Consider the following 20,347-nt stretch of genomic DNA (forward strand, 5'->3'; position numbering starts at 1 on the left):
GATTGCGGTTCATTAATAAGATCTGCAATACTTTTGCCTCTTAAGCCCATATCACATATAAAGTACTCTAACACTTTTAGTTTTTAGAATCCTTTTTTTGTGTGTGTGTCTTTCAACATTTGAATGTATCTCCTACATGTAAAATTCAGTCCTTCATGGTGAATGAAAGTTTTAAAGATGCAGTACCTGAAGTTCTGGAAATATTTCATTATCTATCTCAGAGCACTCTTTCTGGCCTGCCACTCGTACTTTCAAAATTTAAACAGAGCTGAAATAAGGAAACCAAAGCAAAACAGAAAAGAAACTGTAACTTGAGTCTGTTCAGCTGCAGCACAGCCTGTCTGTGAGAGGAGATCTGAACACTAATCTCATTGTTGATTTACATCAGATTCCTTTAACTTTTGTCTGAGACTTTACTGAGGCTGTTCAAATCAGTTTGTAAATGTAGATTGAAGGAGCAATTTATACCATTATTTTGACAGGCAGCTCAATCAGGATAATTCATTGAAAATATCTATTTAGAACTCATCATGGAGACAGAGCATTTAATGCTTCTCTTTTTCAAAAAAGTAAGGACGATTTGCTAAGGAAATGAGGAACTGAAACACTTAAAAAAAAAATAAAATTACTTTCTAGAAAACAGATGTACTTAAGCTCTTATTAGCTCTCTTTGCATTGATGTGATAATGCACAACGCTTTCCAAGTCATGACGGAGCCTTAACATATAAAAATTACTTGCAAATTGTATAATCCAAATTTTAATAAATAAATGTTTACTAAGTTATGGTAAGGGAAACAATTTCCACATTAACAGAAATTTATTACGTTAAAACACAGGTCCCTATTCAGCAAATCAATTTAACACGTAGCTAGTAGATGAACAATTCCCTTAAATTAAATCTATAAGGAACTCTGTTGTTGATGTGAAATTCAGACATCTAAACTAGGAATCTTTCCAGCAATTAAGAAGTAAGGTGCTCAATTTCCCACATGCTTCAAATTTAGGATAAGAAGGCAGGTTATCTGAACTGGCTCTTACATATTGAGGGATAGATTTTATCCTGATAATTTTACTGCTCAGGAGGCCTTATTTGCAATTCTTAGGTGTATCTTCTCACCAGTTTGGAACCCCAGGAAGGGCCAGCAGGCTCACAGACTGTGAAAGCACAGCAGGATCCCTCAACTTTGTGCAAATGGGATGCAGACTTGGCCAGATTTTGAAGCTGCTCCCTGGTCAGAATCTGAGGGGCTGGCAGTGAGGTGCAGGAAGGATTCTCATGAAAGATGCTTGTGAAGAGGAGAAAGCTGCTACAAGGGGCTTCTCTGTATTGGTATGGAAGTGAAACCCTGATTGCTTGGGAAACCTTGCCTAAAAAACCATAATGTGCCCAAATGTTTTTTTTTTTTAAAACAAAAGTCCTTTGAAAGAGTTAATATGTTGTAATTTCACTAACAAAACAAAGGCACAGACGTCTCTTCTTAGTATCACAGAGGCAGCCAAAAGACTCCTCTCTGGTTCTGTATTGCTTCTTCTTTTATTGAGGAGTTATTAAAATATTTATATACCACAATAAAGAGATATCTATGCAACATCCAAATATGCTAGGGAAAAAAAATGGGAGCAAAATGTATGGGTTTGAATCTGCCATTTCAGTAAAAGCATCTTAATTTTTTTTGCTTTGAATGTAAAAACAGTGAAAAACATAGCAAAAAAGTGAAGGCACATAAAAAATAATATATTTTTTATTAGTTATGAGAGCAGACTTTTTTGTAAATGCATGAACAAATGGATAGATGGAGGAAACAGTGGATTTTGGGTGGCAAAGGGTTCTCCTTGTGTCCAGTGATATACCTGACTCCAGCAGAGTTGCCTGGGATGCCCAAAATGCCATTAACTCTGCAAGCCTAATCTACTTTTTGAGGAAATTTTAAGCAGATAAGGGCTGTTTAAGCTTTTCAATTTAAAGGGCTGCAATACAGCACAGAATGAAAATGGTACATTTTCCAAATGGTGAGATACAATTACAAAGTTGCACAGCAGCTCTGGAGAATAAATACAAGCATTTCAGGCTGATAAGCATCGGGGTACAAACTGAGTATGAAGATAATTTATATTTGTTTTTATTTGGCTATTATGAACTTTGATGATTTTCATCCCAATTTAATAGCATGATAAATCATTTTCATGAACGTCATGCACTTTAATTGCTTCCTTGTTAAAATGTGAGCTAATTGTCCTTGGTCTTCAGGGAAAATAAAATACTGTTCTGAGCAACCCGAGTCTCTTAAGTTCAAAAAAGTTGCCTGAAAGTGCAAATGTCAGAACAGCCTGCCGTCGTGTTCCTCGCGGGAAGAGATAAAATCGGAGTGCGCTGCTGTGTGCTCGTCCTTGCTGCTGGGTGAAGGTCTGTGGCTGAGGGAATTCCAGAGCTAAGGCTTGCCTCTGATCCCCTCAGCCTTTTCAGGCTGTACCACAGGCTAACACCAAAATCCCACAGGCCTGGGCAGGTCTGGACACCTGCACTGGACATGGCAGTGCTGCCCTCGCACAGACTTTCTGTAGGGAAAGAGCTTTGCTGCTCAAAAACCCCTATGCCTGCTCCTTGGGAATGACACCAAAGAATACCTTATAAATGAAGTATGCTTCCCATTAGGGATTACAGCATCATTTGATCAAAGTCCACTGGAAATAGCTCTTGGCAGCACAGACGTTCTCTGTAACTCTTCACTCACTTGAGTCTGATTGGCAAAGTTGGGAAAAGCAATGCTGACTGGAAGGCTGGAGGAGACAAGGACATGACAGGGGTTCTATTGTTGTTTTTGTTGTCTTTCTCCTTGGTTAAGGAATGCCTGTGTAAAATTGGTTTTATGGATGCAAAGAAAACATTGGCAAAGGCTCTATTCTTCTGTGGAGCTGATCGTGCCCTACACACTGGCTTAACTTGTAAAAGTAATGCAATACAGGCATCGCTTGAAATTAAACAATTTTTTGGCAACTCTGGTGAAATATATTGTCATCGGCTGCAGAGTACCGACACACTTGATAGAGTTAAAGAATGTTTGGAAGACTTCAAGCTCTCTCTGGTTTGAGTTTAACGAAATCTGGGCAATCAAAATGTCTACCTGGCAGCTCACAGGAGACACTTCATGTTCATTATTTTGTAGTTAAGCTATCTATTTGCCCTGATGTGCAAGGATACAATTTGTATACATTTTAAAATCATCTATTTCCAGTGTAAATTACCCATAAATTAGATACAGACATTTAGGCACCTCTGTGGGGTTTTTCAATCTCTATTTTGGTATTAGGGATACATGTTGCTGAGTTTTGTACATTGGTTCCTCTCTGGAGAAGATCGGTGTCTACAGCTGGGAGAAAAATACACTCCTCCACTGCCTCTTCTTCCCATTCTATGGGCCATAAATCATAACTTTTAAAAAGATGAAATACTAGTGCAGTGCTGTTTTTTTATGGCTTTTGTTTGAAGACTGCAGAGCATCTGACAAATGTAAATTGATCCTGACAAAACCTCAGTGAGTTATTATAGAGCTAAACCTGTCCTTCATAGAGATGACAAAACATAAGTAATATGATTTATAAAAACCTCCATACCCCAAACAGGTTGTGAGCATAGTCCTAGTTAAACATGTTTGAGTCAGTTTTCCTGTTGCACGTAAATCTACAATGCCTTTAAGAAAAAAGGCAGAGATAGATGAAGGAGCAGGTTCTTTTTTTCTGCCATATTGTGGTTCAGTGTTTGCACTTCAATGTAAGAAAATTAAGGACTAGTTCACTGTATTCCTTTGACTTTGTCTTGATCCCAAGCGCTGGTACCCAGATAATTTGGACACCGAGATGAGTACCCATTTGTTTGACAGTGTCAATGGAGAAGAGAAAAAGTTCTCCTCCCAGCTTACTCCCCATATGTGAAAATTGTCCTATTGTTAATGTATGTGCAATTCTATTAAAAAAAACAATAAAAAACCCCTGTAAAATAGGGTTTGTACAGAGCACGACAGGTCCTAGATTCCTCTGAGCGGTCTTCAGGCCTTTCTCACCCCTCTTCTCTCCAGACACACATGTTCCAGTTCATTTTACTTTTATTTCATTTTTGTGAGTGTAATGTGCAGATTACACAGCTGTCTTTTTGGTTATTAAATGGGTTTTTATAGTTTAAATATATCTCATGTCTGTGCATATAATGGTCCCAACATGTTTATGACAGGTTATGTCATTGGTTCCCTTGTTAGTGAAACTAACAAAGCTTCTCCATTAGTTTAAGAGGCCTGGGAATTTTGTGCATCCTGTTCTTGTTGCTGTATGTCAGTGCTGGGCGAATTGCCATTATACCTCGGTGCACAGTTCACTGGTTAAGAACATGTGAGTGTGTCTCCCTCTAATGTGTAGCTCCAACAACAACCTGCTCATTCCCCAAAGCCAGCAAAGGCAATCTTGCCAATTCTTGAGATTTTATTGTGAGTCCCTTGACATTTGGTGTGTGCCTTAAAAAACACAGCTCCTGGAGTTAAGATGACTACATAAGAACCTCAGCTTTCATTTGAAAAATAGCAGAAAATAACATATTCTGAGCCTTCCTGTTGTGGAAGTGTTTGGAAGTAGACCCCAGTGGTTAAAAAAAAAACCCTAGACAGCAAATGCAATCAACCCCTAATGTGTCATTAAAATCATATATTGCAGTGTGATTTTTAGCTAAAGACAAGTTCATGAGCATGGGAACCTGTCTGCAACTTTTGGATGGCTCGAGCTGGCAATGTAAGAGATGCTGTTCCTGTTCAAGTGCTGGGCTTTTGTACTTTTGATGCTGGAATTCCCATGCTTTTTCCCCATGACAAATATAGTGCTGATCTGTGTGCTGCTCAGGATTTGACTCATCTGCAGCCAGCAGCCCTGGGGCTGTTTGGAACTGAAACTCAGGTATGTTGCACTTAGTCAAGGACAACTCTGCTTTACTTCACTCTCCTGGACGAAAGATCAGACCTGTGCAGGTGCTAAGCAAATTCCTCCCTGGTTACATCTCCATGGTTCTGAGAGCCCTCAGCCCCTTTGGCCTTGGCTCCAGAAGCCACACAGCCATGCTAATATTGCTAATATTGCTGTGCTCTCTGCTTTCCAGTGTGGCAGTTCATTTGGGCACCCCACCACACTAGCACAGAGATAAAACTCCCAGGCAGGAGCAGCTTGGAATTTGGGGTGAATGCACTGGCCTGTTCACACCACTGTAAGGAGAGTTATGCTAGCAATGCTTGGGGAATCACTTCTTAATGGTCAATTGCCCAAAGGACACCCTGTGCCACCAAAGCTGTGCTTTCCAGCACCTGTGCTCACATCTGTTTGACAACTATTGTGCTCATGTATGTGTGAAAATGGAGCATCCCAAGCTGGATTTACATTTTATATGTTGGGCTTTTAAATATTTGCCCATGCATGTATCTAAAAGCACCCTCTTCATTGGACTAGACTTTCTAAAGATCACAGTCCTTTCATCAGAAATTGACTTGTAGCAACTTCAGCACTGGCTTGATGATACTCACAGCTTGAGATATGGATACTCTTCTGCATTTTCCCATCTATTTCCTCCTTGGGTTGAGCCAACCCCTGTGGTCCCATATGGGCAAATTTGGCAGGTGCAAAGGGTGGATAACAAGCTCTGGAATATATTTTTCCAAGTGTGTCATCTGGCTTGTAGGAGAACTCTGGCTTAGCTGTACTGCCAGTACTGGAATGACTCTGGAGCTGTCTCCCAGTCAAATGGTCATAGAGCTGGCTGGCTTGCTTTGTTTTCCTGGACAGCGTATTGCCTCCCTTAAAAAAAAAAAAGAAAAAAAATTAAAAAAATATATATATTCCCCTTTCACTGTGAGAAATATGGTCCATATGAAACATCTGACATTAAACCCCCGTTTTAAATTCCTTCTGCAATCTGTGTACTAGGTCCATTAAGATAAAGGAAAGTATAATTCCAGTGTCCATATATGTTTGTGTTATAGCTGGGAGAGGAATTATAGGAATTACCTGTGTCTCTGCTTCTGAAATCCAAATCTCAGATCTGAGAATGAGTGCAGAATTCTTTGCTTGCAAAACCACAGCTGTGGTTAATGACCATAATGGAGATGAAGCAGCACATTTTCTTGCAAACATTAATAACTCCTGTGCACATTGTCCACATTTTGCAACCACATTTTCAAACCACGGCATGTTTTTCAGAGGACAGCTGCTTGAGGAAAGCCTTTCTTGCTACCAAATGCTGGCACTTGGTTGCAAAGGTCTGCTCTCGATTTAAAGAGTAGAAATACAACAGGACTGGTGGCCCAGCACTTGAAAAATCAACAACTAAATAAATCTGCTAGCTATTATTGATCTTCATTTCCCCCCAAATGGTATCAGAATTCAGCATTCCTCAGGCTGAAGGGAATGAGGAGTTCATTTTTGAGTACTTGCCATAGTGCATATGTCAGTACTTGCCACTGACTTTCCCCCACTGCAGCCATCTGCAGCCCTCCTGAACAAAATCATGTGCAGCATTGTGTTTAATGTTCCTGAAAGAAAAGGGAACATGTAATAATTATTTTAAAATAAACACCAAAGGGACAAGTACTGTGTTCTTTGGCTTAATTCATACACGGATGAAATCATTTCTCTAAGCAGTCCTGCCAATGTCTTGTTTCAAAGTCTGAGCCTTGGAGGAGGGCTGCAATCACTGAATGAAGTGTCGGCCATCCCTCCCTCCTCCCGCCCTGCTCCCAGCTCCACGGCAGCCCAGCGAGCTCAGCCACTGCTGCACCATGTCCAGGGAGAGGAGGCATGGAATACCTGCTCAGGACAAGAATACAGCACAGGCATTCAATGTGAGCAAGAGCCCAGATGCCCTGTGGCAGCCAGCTCAGGTGCCCTGGCACTGGGTCCCCAATTAGTGGGTCCACTTCATTAGTGGGGGACCTCAGCATGGAGCAAAAACAAGTCCTAATGGCACTGTCCATTGTGGGCACAATGCCCCCAAGAACTTGGGATCAGCCTGGTCCCCGTGGTGGGGTGGGGATGAGTGGGTTCCCCCGTGGGTGCCACGTGTGCTGCTCTCCTGCCTGGCACTGCAGTGCTGTGGCTGTGGCACTGGGGCTCTGCTGCAGGGAGGTGCAGCTACTGCTGTGTCCAGCTCCAGTGTGTGGGCTCCAGCTCCTGGTGTGGGCAATATTAGACAACTCTGCAGGCTTAAAATTTGTTGTGTCTGTATTAGATAAGAGCGCTTGTTCTCTCTCTCTCTTGCTCTCTCTCATACTCTCCTCCTCCCAATCCGTCTCCCTCTATTTGCAACATTTGGTGGCAGTGGTGCAGAGAAGGGGTCCAAGTTCATGGCTTAGCCCATGCTGAAAATCCCACTGCTCTGCCCGGCTCTCAGCTCTTCTCACAAGAGAAGGGGGCCATTAGGCTGAACGCATCAAGATGCTGGGACACCCATGAGTTATTTATGATCACCTGAGGCCAGGTGTGGTGAAGTCAGAGCAATGTCGAGCTCACATGTATTTCAAATATATTTTTGCTTTTTTTTTTCTATACATGATGGGCACAGAAAGAATTGGCACTTGTGTGATGGTGTAAAGCCACAGAATCTGGGGCACGATGACCTCTGCAGTGTCATGGCCAGAGCTGTGCTCCTCTGCTACCAGCATGCCAGGACAGAGGACAAGGGACTTGGCAAGGCCATTTACCACCTCTTGGCAACCACTGTCCAGTTTAATTTTTAATTACCTTTGAGGACAATCTCAAGATATTATCAATGCCCTCAGAGGGAGTTGCATCAGTCTGTATTCAGAAATCATAGTGAAAACTCAAACTTTGCTTTGGCATTCATTCTGAGAAAAATTTTAAAACTTTAATATAATTGAGGTGAGTCCCTGTAACAGACCTGTGTTTTGTTTTTAATTTCCAAACCATTATTTGATTTTTCCGAGATGGTGCCTATCTTGTCAAACAGAACATGGTACTGACACTTTATTTATTGTCTATAGGAAAATCTGCAAAACCTTCTTCCAGCCAGGACTCCATAATTCTCACTTAGTGACAACTGAAAGAAGTGGGCTTCATCTTGTCTGCACGAGGCTGGCTTTTCCCCATCAGCACCATTGCTTTATCTCTGAACCAGAACCAGGATCATTCACACCAAGGAGTGCTGTGCCAGCACGAGGGACGTTTGCAGACAAATCATCCCACAGCAGTAGACAGCACAGAGTCACAACACAAATGCTTCAAAGGCTTGCAGCCATCTCAGCGCGAAGATGCTGATCCTGTGAGCAACATCCTGAACAGATGTCTGCTCTGTAATTGCTGGGGTGCATGTTAACACTAGCAGGTGATGACCTGACCACCAGGCTGCGTGTGCACGGCTGTGGGTGGGTGTGCAGGGGGGTCAGTGTGTGTTAAAGAGGACGATTTTCTGGATGCTGGTCTTGGTGTACGGTAGCGTTTGATGAAATGCATCATTTACCCTAAAGAGGGGCCTGATCAATCACAACAGGTTGAGCTCTCTCTGCCTAGCCTTAGCCCTGTGAGTCGGTGGCTAGGGAGGAAATTGTTACTCTCCAGCTCAAGTGAAATGAGTCATGAAGAAGCAAAGATCCTGTGTGAGTTTGATACAATGTTCACTATGTCTTGGAAGAGCTATTTTAAGAAGAATTTGGCCAGAATCCTCGACTTTTGATTATTCTTCTTTCCTTCTCCTTGCATTTTACTGTTTCCCTGTAGCATGTTCTAAACGTTGTGTCTTGATTTATATCTGTAAATAAATCTCCTTATTTATGAGGATGTAATGTCCCTGGGGTCCAGGAGGCCCCAGCCATTCCATGTAGCTGAAAGAGACGTTACCTAAGTGGACCATGAATCAGAAGTGGGGCAGACAGGGAGAACTATTTTTACCAACCTCTTGACTTGTGAGGGGGTCTGCCCAAAAGGCAAGTGGGGGCAGCTGTTGGGGGGGAGTGGGAAGGTGTTAGGAATGATACCCTGGGGTATCATTCTGAGCGTTACAAGGTGCTGTGCTGAATTATGGAACAGTGGAAGGAAGCAGGAGAGACTGTGGGAAAGCTGTTCTGTGCTATCTAAGCAATAGCCAGGGCATTTTTGACAGAAGAAGAAAGGTAGAAATTGGTGGTAGCTGCTAAAATGAATAAGTTGCTTTCTGCTGTTTGCTTGCCAGAAGCAACCTGATATAAAATATGTAGCAGTGGGAGCTGGGTTGGTCACAGTATAGTTATGATGGAGCTTTTCTTGCAGCCTCGTAGGCTTTACTGCATTGCCCCTCTGATGACAGAAAATAAAACCCAGTGTTAGCAGTGCCATTGCTGGCCAGTGTCCACAGAGGAGCTAAATTTCCATTCTATATCTTTCAGTGGGAAGCTTACAGGGGGTTTCTGCTTCTCTTCGGAGACAAAGCCCTTCAATTTTTTTCTGGACAGGTTCTGGTTGGAGAGACGTGGTGTTATCCACAGCAAATTCAGGTTGTGAGGAGTGCCAGTATCTGTCACCTGACTTTTCTGTGTTTATAACCTTTTTTGGTAAGGTAGAAACTTTGCCCTAACAAGTATAATTTCCATTGCCTTCACTGAGAGACTTCACAGACTAGGGATCAAAAGTCTTTCCTTGATTTATTTTAAAAATCCATCTTTATTTTTCAGGATTTTTTTTTACCCATTTATCTTGGTAATAATACTTTGCTTGCTCATCTTAGTGAACTGGAGAGGAAGAATGGTTCTGTATGTACTTTTAGAGATAGTTTTATTGCTGCTAGTAGGGTCCCGATCTATGATTAGAAAAGTAACTGTCTTGGAAATGCTGTCTTCTCACTCAAAATATATGTTCTGGCCTGACTTTTTGAGTCTAGGCTTTTACTGTGAGTGATTACTGAAGATAATGTGTTTATTTTAACAAACTAAGAAATGTTCTACTAGCACATCATGTTTAAAAACATTTTAATTGAGTCTTTCCTTAAAAGGTTCTAATTTCATGGGAAGATTGAGTCTTTTGCATGAAAAAATAGAAAGGTTTGGGTAAAACCAAGAAATATTTCAGGTAAAAAGCATTATTAGAATGTTCTATGTCAGGCCTTCTTCATGTCCACAGTTTCTCATATGAACTGACCCCATCTCTCTGTCCTGGTGTAATCACAGAATTGCCACCTTGCACTGCTTCCCTTTGCTGTGTGAGGACATCACGGTGCACGGATGCAGTTCCACCAACTATTTTCATGAAACTAGAAGCATAACATTTAAAGATTAAAATATTGTTTATATTTCCCCCCTCCCCCCACCCCCCCCAAAAACGCCCCAAACCCACCAGGATTTCCGCAGGAGACTGATTGAATTCCTCTCCATGTCACTTCAACACACTTACTGGCTTAGAAATGATGACAATGTCCTCCTGCTAGTAGTGAGGTAAGTGGCAGAAAGCAGCCAGTACTCTTATCAACTCCCTTGAGGAGTTTGGGGAGTGACAAAGAAGAAAAATCATCTTTTGTCTTGCACATAGACCAACTATGGTATGTAATCACAGAAATAAAGAGCCCACAAGCAGCCAGTCTTTGTCAGCTGTCTAATTATAGCTACAGCCAACTAAATAGCCAGCAACATGCAGTCCTCATTAAATCTGCTGTGAGCAGAAACTGCTGTTAGGGTCCAGAGAAGCTGGGATAGTGAGAGGCTGGACAGAAGTCATGCAGGGAAAGATGATTCGAGGAGAGGAATGGCTCTGTGGTCCCCCAGCTTTGGAGACTGAGGAACTGAAGTGCTAATATTAAGAGGACATGACTCTTTTTTTTCAGAAATTCAGTGTGTGTGACCCAGAGATGCTGAGGATGATTGTTCAGCTGCTCTCTGAGATACTTTTGAAGAACTTTTTTGCTGAAAACTTCCCTTTCAACCTTTTAATGACTGAGTTTTCCTTTGCTATAGCCTCATTTATGTTGTTTTAACACTGGTAGGGGATGAGGTTGCCACTCTTGTCAAAACACAGAAACAAAAAAACTAATAAATAAACAAGTCTTCTCTGCTTTTATTACAAAAGAAAGCTGGTTGTGTGTGGGCAGCTGTGATCAGAGTAACAGCACTGAAAACATAAGATAAATGCATGAGAAAGCTGGCTACAATGCTCGGGAGGTGTCTAGGTGACATTATTATTAGGAGGACTCAGAGACTCTTTGAAAAATCTTGAAATCTAAGTTACAGAATGCTTTGATAGCTATTTTTAAAACATGAACAGTACATTAGCTTTTCTTTCTTTCCATGCGTCCATTCTCTCTTAGGATACTCTGGATTATGATTTTAGGATTTCTCAGGACAAAATCCCTTCCTGAACTCTTGCTATGATCATTTGTTTGCTGCTTAATTTCTGAGGTGCACACCAGAGCCTCGGGGTGTATTAATGGTTTGATTCAGTAGCAATAGCTCAGTGATAGGGGAATAGATAAGATCAGCTTTTTCCATCTGAAGCACGATTCTCTAGGGAATTATGAGTTCAAAAAGGAATGAGGTCTTCCTCATTATAAGAATCAAACACCTCCTGGTCTTGGGGATATTTAAATGCAACCTGGAAAATCCCCTGGATTTTTCTACCAGCAGCAGCAGGGTTTGTGCAGCCAGAGCCTTCTGGGAGCTGTGCAGCCAGAGCTGGTGGCACAGGGAAGATGCTGCCAGGTGGAGAAGGGAAATGAACTCCTCCCTGGTCCCCCCTCCCTCACCTCCACCTCCCTCCTGGCTCTGCTGGGTCAACGTGAGGAGTGAAGGGAAGGGCTCCATCTGCTGCCATTTTTTCTTTTTCATTATGAGCCTGGCAAACATTGCTTCTAGAGCAAAATGCTTTCAGCCTAAGACTGACCCCCTCAATACACACCTCTGAGCAGAGGGGTGGTATATACAAGCCCATCACTCACAGCTAAAGGGCATCCACAGCAGCCTTTAGGCCTAGAAAGGCATGGATGCACAAAACGGAAGACATGTTACTGATTATTTGCTTCTATCTATTCTCAAAAACCAGTGTAAAGGAGTTTAAGGTCTGAATTCATTCTTAGCCATGCACTGAAGTTGACAGAGTTAGATCAGAACTGTGTTTGGCAGGATTTCCATATCCTGCAATTCAACATGGAATATGTAATCATCTGACAGAAGGTTCAGTATGTTTAGTTGTATAACTGTTAGAACAGATAAAGGATCAGCCAGGCAAACAGTGAAATATGAAAACGGTTCTCGTAAAAACATCCCAGCCTTGGGGCAAGCATCTGCCAAAACTACTCCGTGGTGACATGAATGGACACAGCGTTTAACTACTCTCCAAGAGGAGAGAGGATTACAAGGAGGTGGGGAAAGCAGAAGAAGCCAGAGCAAGCCTGCCAACAATAGCAGGTTGCAATACTTAATCTCAGTGCTTGTGCCAATGAGCTTCGAAGTTGCTGTTGTTTTTATGAGGAAAAATGCAGAAAAGACTAATCTGTGTATTTATGTCTGTCTGGAAATGTTATAAGTGCCGTGTGGTCATTTTGATTCCAGAACCAATGGGGTCGGTATTCCCAGGATGGGGAGACTTGGACAGGGTGCCAGAACTCAGCCACTACACGTGGGACTGCAAGAAGAGAGAGTGAGTAAATGGAGAGATTCAGCAAAGTGGAAAACAAACCACAAACTCTACCCACACTTCCAAATAATCACATTTTTTGGGGCTGTTTCAGCTCAGGGCTACAGCTTGGATGCCCTTGAGAAGTTCCAGAATATTGTCTTCAGTCCTCTCAAATAACAAAGTCACCTAAATTGCTCATTTGTTTTCCACTGTGAATATAACTGTTATTTTGCAGGAGTTTATGCTGGTGAGGCAAGATAGAGCGAGCATCCTGTGTGCTGCAAGCTCCAATGAACACAGACAAGTGCAATAGAGGGGCAGTGCTTGCCTTCCAATGACAATGTTTTCCTGTGTTTACCAGTATAATGTTTCACAGAACAAGGGCCTGTGGCTTATAATCTACTTGTCTGTCCATCCTCAATGGAAACAGAGCATTTCTTGACGAAATAGATTGGGTTTTAATTGGTGGCTAGTCTGTTTTGATTTTTGGTTCCATGTAACTCTTTTGACAGTGGCAGCAGAAGTTGTCAATACAGCACTGACTTTTTGTGGGCACAAGGGTCGGTATGTAGGTGACAGGCACATCACAAAGGTTATTGATCAGTATTGGTACAGGGCAGGCTTAACATGAGAGAAATTTGTGTCCTTTATGGTTACCACTGTGGTTACCACAGGCCGCCTGGGGGCTTTGGGGTCAGGTTTTGTTACTGGTGACAGCACAAGGAGGAAGCAGACTTTCCATGGGTTGTTTGAAAGATTTGCAGAAGTGGATTTGGATTCACTGGGCATTCCCTGAGGAGGGTGCAGGAATAACACAGATGATTTGCTGCTACTTCATACTACTCTTTGGTTACACAAAAGCCTAATACACTGATCTGTCTTTCCTATCTGATCCTGCCATGGTAGTCTCCATGCTGTCTAAGGGTTTGTTTGATAATGTGTCTCTGGTGGTTTGTGCAGTTTTGCTTTAATCCAGCTAAAGCCTAGCTCTGTTTGACTGGTAAAAGACAGTGACACGTAGGAGTAGAGCTTCTTTGGCTTTCTTTGTTGGGTAGGACAGATACTTGGCAGCCGAGTTTCCCAGGGACCTAGGGATTAAAATGAACCTTGAGTTTCTCTCGTACTTGAAAGTCTCCATCACTCCAAATTTAACATTTTTCTTCTATATAGGCTGTAAACTACTGCAGGGAAGAAACGTTTTCCAGATGACACTGCTCCATAAATGGTGTTGTAGGATGTCAATTAACTGTGATGGGAGAGGCACATCTCTAGAGTACTCACCAGATCTCTTTTGACAATGAAGTGTCATTTTGGAGATAAATGAAACATGTGTGGACAGGTAAGAAGTTGAAAATTAGCATAATCCTTGTCTAAAATTGATTTATGTGAGCTTCAGGAACAATTTCTTGGCAAACTGGGCTAAACTTAGGCTAGTCTGAGCCTAAAAGGGTTTGCTGCTTCTGTAAAAACTTTTATCTTTCAACGTCTCTGTATCTGTTAAAGTTCCTATAGTTTTTCTACAGAATGGAAAGAGAATTCTCACCACAATGTTGTCATATTTTGATGTTCACTGAGTTTGTGACTTCCAGATCAAAATCTGAATGTCTAACATGATAGCCTTACACAGTAAAAATGAGAAGTTGCTGTGCAAATGGGAGTTTCAGCTGAGGTGGAAGACTGAACCATTTCCTTTGGAAAAGAAGGAGATAACAAGGAAAATGGATGTTCAGCAATGTGGGTACTTCAAATACAGATTCCCATATGCCTTGCTGTAATTTGTCTTGATAATTCTGTGGAAACCAATTTTTCCTCCTGTTATCCTGGATCAGATCTCTCAAAGATACGAGATAGAGACAAGGAGAAACTGTCCTTCAGTTTGAAAAAAACCAACCCAGATCAAGCAGCAAATAAATAAACTTTGGGTAGTCAGACACCATTGCTGCATACCTAAATCTGTAATATCATATGAAGTTTATCAGAGGGGTTGGAACATTTACACCAGTATCGTGGCCAAATTTCTCCTGGGCAAATTGTCATCCATCTTCCTAAATTCTTTTGGCAGTTTCTACTGAAGAAAGAAAAAGGGTTTGCCATGTGCTGAGGCCCTGGACTGCACTTAGGTCGGGGCTCATGCCCTGTCCCCGTGCATGGTCCCTATCTGAAAAGGGCAACATTAACATGTGCTGCAGGTCAGTTGCCCACTGGGGTGATAACTCGGGTTGGGAGATCAGGGAATGAATTCCAGAGAGGCTCGGAGCCTCTCTAGTGAGGTGGGCCTGAGCAGACGAGTGTGTTCCTCACGCCCTGCTCCAGACACCTGTGTGCTGCTTCTGTAACAGCTCCAAGCCTCGCTGCCTTTGATCCAGAGAGGCAATTGCCTTTCCCTGGCATTGTGGGTGGGTGAAATGACTCTTGCAAGCACGTAGCACAAATGAGTTGTACGAGTGCCATAGTACACGGGAGAAATGTGAGTCATAAATCATCGTTAACATCTGCTGGAAAACATATTTGTGCCCCAACGCAGTACCCATGATTGGTGTTATTTGGTATGTTTGGGACACAAATCCATAAAGATTGAGACTAATGGCTGCTTTAACAGGTATGTCAGTTTGGCCTTAATGAATTTGTTAATATCAAGCAACTTTCTCCCCCCAAACAATGGTGTTGGTAATTCACAAGCTGTTATTCTTGGAGCCCCACTCTAACAAAAGCCAGCCTTTCTGTCTGAATGTTGCTGCTTTCATATTTTATTGCAGAAATTACACAAAAATATTTGGCTTGTCTAATGAGGGCTTGACAATATAGTATATATTGCTGAAAATGTGTCATCACATTATTCCTACAAAAACAAACTTTTGTGTTTTTTTTCCTTGTCCATTGGCATTTTGCTAGTTCAAACTGGGGAACACGGGATGTCTGTGTAACTTGTCTAATAATACAAAACAAATGATCAGGGTGTAATGCTGGTACTGTCGTGGCTACATAAATTGCTCCTTTGCACTTACACTTGTTTTCCTCCTTCTTTACATCTATAGGTTTTGACTGCTCATGGCATCTGGAGTTTCAAAGGCTTTAGGAACACGCGTTTTGTCCTCCCTGATTGTCCCTATTAATCCATGTTCTTATGTGCTAGATCATGCAATTTGTTTTGCAGGAGGCCTTTAGGGCCAGGAAAGCTTATTGTGGTTATCTAATCTGACCTATTTCATTATGGAGGTCACTGAATAGCCCCCTCAGGATTTCCTGCAGCTGGGAGAGAGAGTACTTGAAGAGAGTTTTCCATTGTAATCAGAGATGGCTGAAGGCTTTTTGGCAGTGTAGGAAAAAAATTCTTTTCAGGGCAGCAGCAGGACGGGTTGTGAGAGTAGAAGGGCTGGAAGGGGCCAGGGGATTTCAGGAGATGGGGATGAGAATGCTGGGATCGGTCAGGAGGACTCAGTAGGCAAGTGTGAGATTAGCAAGTTTTTGGAGACCACGTGTGTCAAACAGGCTCAGGAAATATCACAGACAACTGCAGAGAAGATATGGAGGTGATTAAGCTAATTTTTGGTAAGGTGTGTGTTTCAGAAGGAGGTCACAGGGCCAGGCAGTTTAAAATGGAAGCTTTACATGCTGGAGATGGAGAAGAAAAGTCATGGATTCCAGAGAGGGAATGGAAGTGATGAAACTGTTGAGAGAAGTATGAGTGGAGGGTGGGAGGAATTTGAGAGACATGGGTAGTTTGAGGGAACTGTCATTTGAAGCAGGGATCCTCACCTGTTCAAACCTTTTCCCCTCTGGATTTACAGAGGAGATACTTCAGATACTTCCTGTACTTCAGAGGAGAGTGAGCCCCAGAGCCTGAGCCCCAGCTGAGCCCCTGAGGAAAGAAACACCTCCTGATTTGTGCTGCTCCTATTTGTCCTTCCGTGCATCAGGGGACTAACACAAATGGATGGGAAGAGGGCTACAGGCAGGCAAGGGTCTTGATGGGGGACACCTGTGGAACAGTTCTGTCTGCTGCCAGGAGTAGCAGGAGGCACCATCAGCTGCTACCCACTCCACCTGTGCCTGCCACTATTCCCAGCCCTTCCCTTGGGGCAGGATCAGGGCATTACCTTGGCATCCAGATGTGCTGTGGCTCAGAGGGGTCCTTCGCCTCTTTCCTGGCACTGCATGAGAAGGCAGCTTGTGGATCTCCCTTCCCACTGCTCTGGGCTCAGCTCCTCTCACCTGTGCTGTGATTTGTCTCTGATCTTATATAAAAGCCACACACGTGGTGGAGAGTCTACCAAGGCCCTTGATAAGTAATTTCAATGAGTAATGCAAAAACCATACACCTCTTTACTGCTTTGAATCTATTTACCATCAGAAGCATGGGAGCAGAAGAGAAATGCAAATTTTGCAAGGCTGGTCAACAGTTTGAGAAAAAGGGATAGCAAAGACAGCTTTTCTCTAGGTGCAAGGTTAGAAACACAGGGCAGAAGGAAAGAGAAGAAGCTGACATGAATTGGATTAGGCAGCTAATGAAGGATTGATGCAATACATTATATTGCTACTGTGGAGGAAAACAAATACTTTCCTCCCAGAGATGAGAGATGAGGAAAGAAGTGGATATTTGTTCAGTGCAGAGTGCAAAAAGCTAGTGGTTGTCGTGTCAGAATACAGTATCATTGGCTCTGTGAGGAAGAAAGTGTGGAAGAGTTAAGACTTCCAAACCTGAACTGAAGATTTATAAACTCTTCCTACAAAATGAAAGCAGAATTTTCCTTTGATAAACAGAATTTGTCAAATACCATATCTTTTGTGTCCAGTTTGGTATTCCCTCTCTGACAGTGCCCAGATCTGATTTGTCAGAGGCAGACAGTGTGTTTTGTGTAACACACACACAGGGAATAGCTCAGTCTTATGGAGGGGAATCAGGCCACACATGGATGCCTAAGTCTCACTTTGTTTCCCTGACAACCTCTAATCCAGCCTTGGGCTGTGTACTCTCTTTTTTCAGTAGCCACACTACCTAACCTATGTCTGGAAGCAAAGTTAGTGCACTGAGGACTTTCTGAAAGGCTGTTCATTTCACGACACAGAGGAAATCCCACAGAATAAGGGGGCAAAAAGAGACCATAAAACCAGACAATATTGTTCCTGGCTGGATGCTAGCCTAAGTGAGCCAGAGAAAAGGGATATAACCTAAGAAGCAGGGCAGAACACAATAGGATGCTCCTGTGTCTGCTTACCTAGTTTATTATCATAGAATTATAGAATAGTCTGAGTTGGAACAGACCCATTGAGTCCAGCTCCTGGGCCTCCACAGGACAACCTCAAGGACCACCATGGGCCTGAGAGATTGTCCAAATTCTTCTTGAGCTCTGTCAGGCTTGGTGCTATGACCACTTCATGGGGACCCTGCTCCAGTGCCCAACCACCCTCTGGCATAAGAATCTTATTCCATTATTCAGCCTAAACCTCCGCTGACACAAGTTCAGGCCATTCTCTGAGGTCTTGTCACTATCACCACAGAGAAGAGATCAGTGCCTCATCCTGCACTTCTCCTCATAAGGAAGCTGCAGACTGTGATTTAGGTCTCTTCTTTTACTCCTCCCTGTTACTAACAGAGAAATACAGACATGCCATTTTCTAAATTGAAAGGGAAATCAAAATGGTTTTTTTGAGAACTGATCCAGGTTCTGGGAGAATATTTGCCTAGGTCCATCTCTCAGAAAACTGCTACTAGTGGCAGTGTTTTTATTTCAGTGACTGAAGGAAAGGGGTGTTATGGACAAATCTGGTCATTGCTGGTGAGGAGTGGGGGTCAAGGCAGCTGTTCCAGGTGTGTCGTGGGGCTAGTACACATCTGGATGCACTAGGTGGCAGGATCTGTCTGCAGCAGTGAAACATGCTGTGGGAATGCTGTTTGCACTGGACAGAGAGCAGGTGGAGAGCATATTTCCTCAGAGATGCCAAAAACTAGTCCAAAAGATCTCTATCTAAAGATGGTATGCAATTCATTACCAAATGCAAAACAGTCTGCTCCAGCATAGCTCACTGATGAGAAAGAGACTTACATTTTGTTGACTGAAATGAAAAAGGGGTGTTTTGCTATCAAAATATCTATAAGCCTTGTCTTCAGGTAGAGAGAGAACACCATGGGAAACAGCTCAGTGTCCTCTTCCTCTACCTGTTTGATATTCAATAAATTTAAAACTGAATTGCTCGTTACATCTTGGGCAGACAGGGATTCATGTCTGCTCTTATATCTTGCTCTTGGCCTGACAGAATCATAACTTGACTCTTGCCTGGAAACTGTGCTCAAGAGCAGCAAACAGCAGGCGTGTGAGAAGACCTGAGGTGTTCTCCAGTGAAAGCCTTGTTTGAGAAGCCTTGGTCCAGGGGAGGGCTCTCTGTGAAGAGAGGTTTATTAGAGGTGCTGGTAGCAGCTGTGGTGGCAGAGATATGAGCAAAAGGAGAAATTATACCCTTTCTTCCGTGCAGAGGGATATTGAGTTGATGTGATCTGGCTGAAATTACATGGAAAGTTAATAACAGGGCCAAGACTGGTGCCAAATGAGCTCCCTGGAGCCCCGAGTTTGGTTGGGCATCCGTGTCTGGTGTGAAAGCAGATGTTAGCTGCTTTCTGAGTTATGGGCTAAAGATGTTCATGTTTGACAAAAAGAAGATAAAGCTTGGGAACAACAAAAAACCTGACCACAACATTGGAATGTTGTCACCCTGAAAGTGTAGTGTGGTGAAGAGACAGGTCCTGGTTTTCTCCACTGTGGAACATGTGGGTTTCAGCCTGTTCTCTGCAGATTCCAACACATTAAATGTGCTTCCTAGATGAGATCCATGGGATCTCTGCTGGGAAAGATCTCCTAGTCACAAAAACTTGAAAACTATTAGTGTGGTTGTATACTTCTTCCTTTGTACTTCAGAGGCATAACTATAAAAGACAAGCCCACACCCAAAAGGGAACCTTCATGCTCTGTCCCTGTGAGGGATTCTGAAAGGTCTTTTTTTTCAGAATAACAGCATGAGTACAACTTGGCATTTTCAATTTTAAGCAATGACTAAATGAACTTTAGGTCATGCCTTCATATGGAAGTCAGTTGTTTTGGCTCCTCTCTGACAAGCAACTAGTGAAAACCAGGTGGTGGACAAGACTCTGACATACTGTACCTTTATGTGTCCTTCTGAAGAATGCATCGATGATAAGGCAATACAGTCTATTTTCCCCCAGATTTGCAGAGTATGCTTTTATTTTGTGCAGATTGAAGTTCACATTGGCTCATTTTTTCCTATGGCAGCTTCTGGTCAATTGGTCATGTTGCACATAATTAGTTTTGACGGTCATCATCTGATCCCTCTTCCCACATCACTTGCTGCTTATACCACTGTAATTACAGCCCTTGCTTAACTTCTTCTGATTTACAAAATGTTGAAAGAAAGTATCATTTTGCCTTCAAGATCCATCCAGACCAAAACCTATGTTTGATTTGATATACTTGGACTGACAAATAAAACCACAGGTAAGAAAAATAAACCTGTGGATTCTTTGCCAGGTAGAACAAGGAGAAAAGTAAAGCTGCCCTGTTCCCTGCTTTCCTTTTCTTGTGACTGAAAAGTAAACTGGCAGAGGGAAGAATCCTATGGCATACAGTCAACGGGGCAATTTCATTGCCCTGTCTGTACTTGAGGACCATGGAAAGGGATATCAGCTTCCTGGGGTGATGTGGAGCCAGCTGTGGTGTTTG

The 20,347-nt window shown here is 42.7% G+C and overlaps 2 long non-coding RNA genes across 4 annotated transcripts; one reads left to right on the forward strand and one right to left on the reverse strand.

Annotated features, from left to right (window-relative positions):
• Positions 1-1,514: 1,514 nt before the first annotated feature.
• Positions 1,515-10,938, reverse strand: LOC135295975 (uncharacterized). 3 transcript variants are annotated; one of them, XR_010358010.1, is made up of 4 exons: positions 10,347-10,938; positions 6,036-6,559; positions 5,555-5,825; positions 1,515-2,780 (listed from the first exon to the last, which is right to left on the reverse strand). It is a non-coding gene; the product is annotated as an uncharacterized LOC135295975 (long non-coding RNA). The 3 variants fall into 3 exon arrangements; XR_010358011.1 differs by having other exon boundaries at positions 1,515-5,825; positions 6,462-6,559; XR_010358009.1 differs by having other exon boundaries at positions 1,515-5,825.
• Positions 10,347-14,798, forward strand: LOC135295976 (uncharacterized). The gene is made up of 5 exons (XR_010358012.1): positions 10,347-10,444; positions 12,551-12,638; positions 13,788-13,956; positions 14,130-14,351; positions 14,680-14,798. It is a non-coding gene; the product is annotated as an uncharacterized LOC135295976 (long non-coding RNA).
• Positions 14,799-20,347: the final 5,549 nt, after the last annotated feature.

This window comes from Passer domesticus, chromosome 3 (genome assembly GCF_036417665.1).
Source record: "Passer domesticus isolate bPasDom1 chromosome 3, bPasDom1.hap1, whole genome shotgun sequence".
NCBI lineage: Eukaryota > Metazoa > Chordata > Aves > Passeriformes > Passeridae > Passer > Passer domesticus.